The following is an 8,665-nucleotide window of genomic DNA, read 5'->3' on the forward strand; positions in this document are numbered from 1 at the left end:
CCCGCCGCGCCGCCAGCCCGCGCAGCTCCCGCCTGCCGCCTCCCCCCGCGGACTCTTTTCTCCGCGGCCGCTAGTCCCGGCCCGCGGGCGGAGGGACACAGCGCAGCGCCACACTCACAGCTTAGCGCGCCTCCAAATTGGGGCCCGCCTGTTTTGCCGGCGCCTGATTGGCTGAGGGGGGCCCCGACCCTGCCCTTTTTTTGCTGGGAGGCGGGGCTCTCCCAGAACCACCCCTTAAAGGCGCCGCCCCTGCGCTCGGTGTCCCGGGTCCTTCGCAGTTCCCTGGAATAGCCATGGGATGGCTGCAGCTTCCCGAGTATGGAGAGCTCCGGCCTTGTGCACCCGCGGAAACGGGTTATAAATGGGATGGGCCAACACTATGCGGAAAACACCCAGAAACAGTGCTATTCCACACCGCTGAGCGGAATGCTCAAGTTTCTGTATTCATCAATAAGGGGGTTTCTCCAGTTTGGCTGAAGAGCAGGACAAAGGGAGGGGAGACTGAGTGGAGCCATGAGCCGAGTGGGACAAAAAGAGCCATCTGCAAGGAGATGGGGGCCTTTACAAAGGAGGGAAATAGGGCAATTCCCCCATATTCTTCAGCAAGGGGGACAAAGGAGTTGGTGAGCTCAGGTGAGAACAGATGGCGGGAGGCCGGAGTTCGGTGTAGGCGGCCGGGAAGGCTGTAACTTCTGAGTACCTTGGCCAATGGGGAAAAGGAGAGGGCGTCCCTCGGTCGGGAAATTAGGATAAAACGGGGGCTGCGTCCCCCAGCAATTTGAGAGACCCCACAGGGATATGCCCGGTGGACCCTCCCTTTATTCGAATAAAGTTTTAGGACTCCTCTGTCTCCTTTTGGACATTCAGTTCTTGACAGCGAGATTTTCCCCACAATTGGGGGCTCGTCCGGGATCCTTCCACCTTCCGGGAATGGCAGACGGCGATTGGAGTCGACGGCGCGCCTCACCAAAGCTTTTGGTGATCGACTCCCTTCGACGGCAGCCTGCACCGGACGACTGATTGGGTTCCCGAGACTGTCCGGAGACAGACGAGAAGCGGATCAGGGGGATCCGCAGGTAGGACCGGGAGGAGGTCCTCAAGGGGTCCGACAGAAAGGGCTAGGTCTGACAGAAAGGACCTCTGGGTAGCGCTAAGCCCGACGGAAAGGGCTAGGTCTGACGGAAAGGACCTCCCGGTAGCGCTAAGCCCGACGGAAAGGGCTAGGTCCGACGGAAAGGACCATTGAAATCTCACTGGTGAGTACTGTGGGACTGGGGAACAAAAGGGGTGACGACCCCGATATGGACATCCAGGGAGGGCAGCAAAGGGAAGCCAAAAGAGGGTGTTGGGAAAAAGGTATGACCACCTCGACTTATATAGTCCCTTGGGAAGACTTTTGAGGGTTTGGGATAACTTATGCATTCCCCTAGAAATAATTAAGGAACTAATGATAAAATATTGTTGTTTTGTTTGGCCAGAATATAAGTTACCAGGGGGATTTAGGTGGCCCCCTGTAGGGTCGGACGACGATCCTAGTCTTTGTCAGGTTTTGTGCCAGTATCTCAGTGATACTGAGAAGGGTCTCATCGAGAAAGAATGTGTGTCAATACGGTTAAGGGCAACATCTAGAGGAATCTATGTAACAAAAGAGAGAGGCAATCTGCTGAGGGGTTGGAGTTGATGGCTGGATTGGGAATGTCAATTGATATTGTGGGGGATGATAAAGAAGTTAACACTACTGTAACTTTGTGCAAAGCGTCTGATAAAGCTAGGCTGAAGTGAACTCAGAAGTGTGGACAGTTCCAGGAAAATGATAAAACACCAATTGACATGGACAGTCCTCCTGCAAGGATACACCAAGGCACCGGTCCTATTTGGACAAGCCTTGCAGAAAATACTGAAGGAATTTATCCCACCCCCAGAAGCCAGGTTATTGCAGTATGACTTGCCCCTATCAGGTGAACAAGAGAGGGTGGTGAAGGAAACTGCTGTGAAGTTACTCAATTTCTTGGCCCAAAAAGGATTTATTACATATATTTGGGGCATATTTTGGCTGGGGGTTTAACCCAAAACAGGCCCAATGTTGTGGTATGGACATGAGAAGGAGAACAGAGCCATGGCAAGGGAATTTTAGTGCAAAAACATGGAGGCATGAGAATACCAATAGCTTATCTTTCTAAAATGTTAGACCCAGTGGCTAAGGGGTGGCCTTATTGTCTGGAAAGCCCCGGCTAACTCTCCGTAGATCTGTACCGCTGGCGGGGAGTGGGTCTGGAAAATAAACTCTGGGTTGCTGGGTCTGTGGGAGTCCAGGAGAATATGAAGACTACTCATGGATACTAGACATACTGAACACAGGTTGTTAGTTAATAACCTAGTTTGTAAAAACAAATATTGTCCAAAGGAGGGAGGAAAAAAAAAGAAAAGAAAAAGAGGAGGGATTGAGCAGAATGCTCAAGTTTCTGTATTCATCAATAAGGGGGTTTCTCCACAGTTTGGCTGAAGAGCAGGACAAAGGGAGGGGAGACTGAGTGGAGCCATGAGCCGAGTGGGACAAAAAGAGCCATCTGCAAGGAGATGGGAGCCTTTACAAAGGGAAATAGGGCAATTCCCCCACATTCTTCAGCAAGGGGGACAAAGGAGTTGGTGAGCTCAGGTGAGAACAGATGGCGGGAGGCCGGAGTTCGGTGTAGGCGGCCGGGAAGGCTGTAACTTCTGAGTACCTTGGCCAAGGGGGAAAAGGAGAGGGCGTCCCTCGGTCAGGAAATTAGGATAAAACAGGGGCTGCGTCCCCCAGCAATTTGAGAGACCCCACAGGGATATGCCCGGTGGACTCTCCCTTTATTCGAATAAAGTTTTAGGACTCCTCTGTCTCCTTTTGGACATTCAGTTCTTGACAGCGAGATCTTCCGCACACCGCCAATGCAAAAGTTGCCCTTAGTGGGGAAAACACCATTTTGCTTTCCTCTCTCTATTGAAAAAAAAAAAAAAGACACAAGGCAAGTATTAAACAGGGCTGGAGCCCCCTGCCCAGGTCACCGGGGCCAGGTCCTGTCAGCTTTGACCCTGTTTGAGCAGCGGGGTGGGACTAGACAATCCCTAGAGGTCCCTTCCGACCTCAGCCATTCTCAGATATCCAGGGACTGAGACCCCACCACAGTGTTTCCTGGCAACACGAGCCAGTGTTCAAGCAGCCTCCCAGCAAGTAATTTCTTCTATTCATTTACCCTGTGATGCACCCATGTATTTTCTTTCTAAATCAGTAAGTCTCAAGATGACAACAGGCTTTCAGATATGAAAACATTTTTAGCTCCTGTTTTCTCCTCAGAGTAAAAGATTTTCACATGAAGACAACTTCAGGAGCATCTGCCCCTGCGCAGAGCGGCGGGGACATGAAATGGCAGCGAGGTCATGAAATGGGGCGGCGGGGTGAGGAAGGTGTTTGGAAGCTGTGTGGCTACACCCGAAGCTGGGATCAGTACCCCCTGGAGGAATTCTGTGCAGTTTTCACCTCCAGTGAGAGGACGCTGGTGGGTTGTGGTTAAAGGCAGCCCTAGAAGCACTTGGGGCTGCCTCAAAAGCCTTGGGGTGCCTGGGCTTCTGGGGCCTGGCAGCTGGCCCTGATAGGAGGCCTATGGATCACCCCATACTGATCCATATTTATGATCCCTACTTATCTCATGCTTTCAGAGCTGCTTGTAAGACAACACATCTTTCCTGTAACCTGCCAGTGTAGCAGAATGGTGTATTTAGAGGGTGCTGTTGGCTGCTGAGTGCTCTGGAAATGTCAAAACTGATGGCTGTGGTTTTGTGGGTTTTTTTTGTTTGTTTGTTTTGTTTTTCTGCAGCACAGGTATAAGCGGGTGCGATGTGTTGCCTGGCAAAGAACCACTTGTGTTAATCTTTATTTAAAATTACTTATGACTTTCAGATTCCCCTATGGAAGCAGAAATGTGGACACAGAAATGAACCTGTTGTCTGGGTATTTTGTTCTTCATGTATTTTTTATGTATTTTGTTGTTTATATAGGGCAATTTATATAGGGCATTTTTTTTAACAAGTAGCAGTTCTGCATTGAAGTTCTGTATTAATGACACAATGCCAGTATTTGTTCTTCTGCAACAGATACGGAAACACTGTAAATCAGGTCTCTTTTTTACTGCTTGTAGGAATTTAACAATGAAATACTCAATAAAATCTACACATGAAGAACATTGATTACAGTGCATAACAAGCTTGTGAAAATTATTTTGCGTATACTTGTGAAGCCATCAAATTTGCAGAATTTCAAGGAAGAGATGTTTGTATTTTTGAGGAATAAAAGAAAATACCTCTATGCACTTGGCACAGGATGGAAAAATACAAACAATACATTTCTCAGGTGTCAGCGTGTAAATTGATTCCAATTGGTGGCTTTATAGTGTTATTTGTAATGAATGGAATTCAGTAACTGCTGTTCTAGAATTCCTTTTAAATGGATATCATTACAGTGTTTTTTCAGTTATCCTGTTAATGCAGAAGCGTTCTTCTAGCTTGATGTTATTTCTATATATCAGGAAATGAAGATAATTTTTGGATTTATGCTGTAGTTCTCCACACTTTTAGGCACTTGACATGCATCATGCCAGAATGGGAAGGATTTTGGGGGGAAAAAGATGACAAAGTATTTGAGTCTCTTAAATCACTTCAGGAATAATTAATTCTCTCACAAAATATTGGCACATTATCAAGAAAAAAAAAGAAAAAAAGAGTTTATTTTAAAAATAGATCTGAATGTTATCAAGAAGAACTATGATGAAAAAGAGGAATAGAAGTATCAGAAAAGGCCTCTGCAAAATGTTAGTTTTCCTTCAAATTCATGGCTTGAAAGCTGTCTTTTTCTTTGATATTGCAATGCCTTGCAGAATTTGTTCAGCTTGAAGCTCATTTTTCACTAGACTCTATAAAAGCTTTTCTAAGTATGGTTGTTACATACAATTCTATATCCACTTGGTAATTTGGTCTCTCAGAATACTTGCACAAAGATCTTTTACATTCCCGTTCTATTATGGTCAGCATTGTTCAATATTGAGAATGTGAGTGGATTTAATGTTCCCTTTATTAACAGTGGTTGCTAACAGGCTAATGTAATTCTGCAAAACAACAGTGTAAGTAACTTGTGTGCGGAAAATCTCACTGTCAAGAGCTGCATGTCCAAAAAGGAGACAGAGGAATCTTAAAACTTTATTTGAATAAAGGAAGAGTCCACCGGGCATATCCCTGTGGGGTCTCTCCAACTGCTGGAGGATGCAGCCCCCTTTTATCCTAATTTCTCGAGTGAGGGACGCCCTCTCCTTTTCCCTGCTGGCCAAGGTGCTCAGAAGTTACAGCCTTCCCGGCCGCCTACACCAAACTCCTGCCTCCTTCCATCTGCTCTCAACCTGAGCTCACCCTCCTTTTGGCCTATGCTCTCCTGTCCCACTCACTCATGGCTCCGCTCAGTCTCCTCTCCTGCATATATTCCTGTGTCCCACTCATCAGCCAAAGACTGTGGGGGAGTCCCCTTATTTGTGAATACACAAAATAGTGTATTCCACTCAATCCCTCCCTCTCTTTTTTTTTTCAATATTTGTTTTTACAAACCTCTATACCCATCTTTAGAAGCATAGTGAACTCTGCATAAGTTATTAACTAAGCACCTGGGTTCCATAGGGCTGGCACCCATGGCTAGTCTTCATATCCTCCTGGACTCCCACAGACCCAGCATTTATTCTCCTGACCCAACCCCAGACAGCGTTACAGCTCTAAGGAGAGTTATCCGGGGCTTTCCATCCTTTTCCTTCAACTGAGAAGTCCAGATTTTAGGCATCATGGCCATCCATGCTCAGCTGTCTTGACTGATGTTTCTGTGGTTCTAAGGTCCACTGCACTTTGCTGCCAGTGGTGCTTTTTCTGCTTTTTGACCAAGACCCGATCTCCTGGTACTGCAAAATCCAAGGGCAGGATCTGTGCGAGCTGGACTTCTGTTGGAGATCCTTTACACGGGAAAGTATTCTGCCCACATATTGATCACTCATCTCTACCTTCCCGCCAGCTTGGGTGTAAGTAGGGTGGGGAAATCTTGAATATTCTTTCAAAGGAGAACAGTTGAATGTCTCCCCTAGGTTTTGCTCTCATTCTTGAATGGTAGAAGTTGTCTCCATGGCATCTTAGCTTCTAACACCAATTTTAGAAGATGCCTTTTAATGTTCCCATTCATCCTTTGCACTGTACCAGAGCTCTAGAGATGCCAAGGGGTATGCAAGTCCCCTTGAATCCCCAGGGCAATCACGACACCTTGAAGGAACTTTCCCGTAAGAAGATTGCATCCGTTTGTGTCTATCGCCTCTACCAACCCATATATTGGAGTTCTTTGTTCTAAAAACACCTTAATTACAGAGCCAGTTGTTGCTGAGGTAGTTGGCAGTCAGAAATGCCTTGGGCCATCCTGTTACCGTTACCAGAAGATGCTTAAGGCTCCCTATACGGGGCATCTCACTAGAGTCTACTGGGATCATTGGAATGGGCGCACAGCCCAGGGTCGTCCTCCCCTTGCAGCTTCCCTTGTGGCTCAGCTTTTTGCCTTACAGCCCTCAATAGCCCCTTTCCCCAGAACAAAAAAAAGACCAAGGGCAGCGCAGGTTTTGAGGCAGGCCCCTGCCAGTCCTCGGGAGCCCCAATGGCTTCCTTCTTTCTTCTGCCCCACTATTTTTAATTATCTCTAATGCTTCTGGAAGAAAAGATATCTTTTCTGGTAATGGCTGGACTACCGGGAGGAGAGGAGGAGAAGAGGTTTGCTACCTCCAGGAGGCAGGTAATCACATCCTTTGTACCAATGCCTTTCCCCAGCAAGTTAACACACCTCTCTCTTGGCACAGTTTTCCAAACATATGCACCATCCCACATGCATATTTAGAATCTGTAAAGATATTTGTTACGTTGCCTTGGTATAATTCACAGGCTCTTATTAGAGAATACAATTCTGTGGTTTGGGCTGAGCAGGGAGACGGCAGCTTTCCTTCCTCTAGCAGCTCCCTTCCCTTAATGATGGCATATCCTGTGGCCCATTTCCCTTCTATTACTTTCGAAGAACCATTAATGAATGCATTGTCCCCATCTGGCCAATGTGCTCTTCTCAGATTTTCCCTAGCCCGAGTCTGGAGATCTGGTACCTTCGATGCTTTTCCCTCGGGGCCAGCCAGGCTAGAAGCTGAGTTAAACCCTCCCCTGCTTCTTAATTTTCAATCTGGTCATCCATGTAGAAGCCCTTGCAGTTAGTAATGCCTTGACCTGCTGTAAGAGACAGTTGTGGATTGTGTTTGTCTCAACACTGTTGTTGCACCGTTTACCTCAGCGTCCTGTCTCTGGGAAGATGGTGAGATCAGCACGAGACTCAGACAGTGCTCAGCAGAGGCTGCGGAACGGCACTACCACTCGAGTCGGCTGCACAGGAGCCCCAGAGCACGCGGCATGTACGACACAAACACCATGCACCAGAAAGCAGGTGGACTCTTCGAGAACGGGGACATGAAGGGACTTGTATTCCTCCCCTGGTGTGTGGCTTCTTCCCCTGAACGGCACCTGCGCCGAGGTGACTTTGGGACAACAGAGAAAAATATTATAGTGTCACCATTGGCTCTGGGGATCGCTGCCAAGCAAGCATTGACCACGTTGTGCAGACTGGGATGCTGGCTAGCAAAGTCCAGCAATGCTACAACGAGAGCTTTGTCCTCATTGTGAGTAGAAGTGGACTCGATTCAGCACGCAGCTGTACAAGACCACACTGCCATAGATATGTTATTGCTTATGCATGGCCATGGGTGTGAAGAGGTAGGAGGCATGCGCTGTATGAATCCAAGCGACCACTCCAAGTCTATACATGCCCAGATCCAGGCCTTACAGGATCTGACTCATCAACTGAGAGATGCTGATGACTGGAATGCATTCGGACAGTGGAAGTGGGGTTGGCCATGGCTACAGAAACTGCTATTGGGGCTATTATTTCTATTTGCTGTATTTGTCTGTGTTATGTACTGTATCCCTTGTGTAATGATGCTGACACGAGGTATGGTTGAAACTGCTATGAAAATGTTATCTCTTCGGGTGCTTCGCTACAATAGATTGACCTCTACAGATCACGGGGCGGCATGTATAGGAGGTAGATATTTTTATGATTATTTATGCTCTGTAAGGTCATAAGACTATTGTGCGAAACAGAATCCAGACCTTGAGAAATAAGATGTTTGCCCATTTGGGCGGAACGATAAGGAACACGGAGGCGGCTGCTCAGCCACGTTCACAGCCGACTCCGTCCAAAACCAGTTGAAGGTGGCTGCCGGACCGGACTTGCAGCCAGCTTAACCGCAGATGTCCTCTAACCCAGTTTGAAGGTCAGCCGCTCCAGGAGGAGGAGGAAGATGAGGAAGGCAGGACCCTCAGACTGAGGGCTGGGACCCCCTACCGGTATGCGCGCTTGCGCACCCGGGAGGGAAGGTTATGTGGCTGAGGGTGGAGTTTGTCCGCCCCCCGGCCTGCCTCCTGGCACGTACTGGCCCTACGGGGCAGGAGGCACCATGCGTAAAAAGACAGTGCGGGGAGGGGAACGGGGAGACACCGAACACCGAGGTCTACGTTGTCTCCGCAGGGA

The sequence above is a fragment of the Tinamus guttatus genome, unplaced genomic scaffold, assembly GCF_059628265.1.
Source record: "Tinamus guttatus ecotype Peru unplaced genomic scaffold, ASM5962826v1 Tinamus_guttatus_pri_ptg000521l, whole genome shotgun sequence".
Taxonomy (NCBI): Eukaryota; Metazoa; Chordata; class Aves; order Tinamiformes; family Tinamidae; genus Tinamus; species Tinamus guttatus.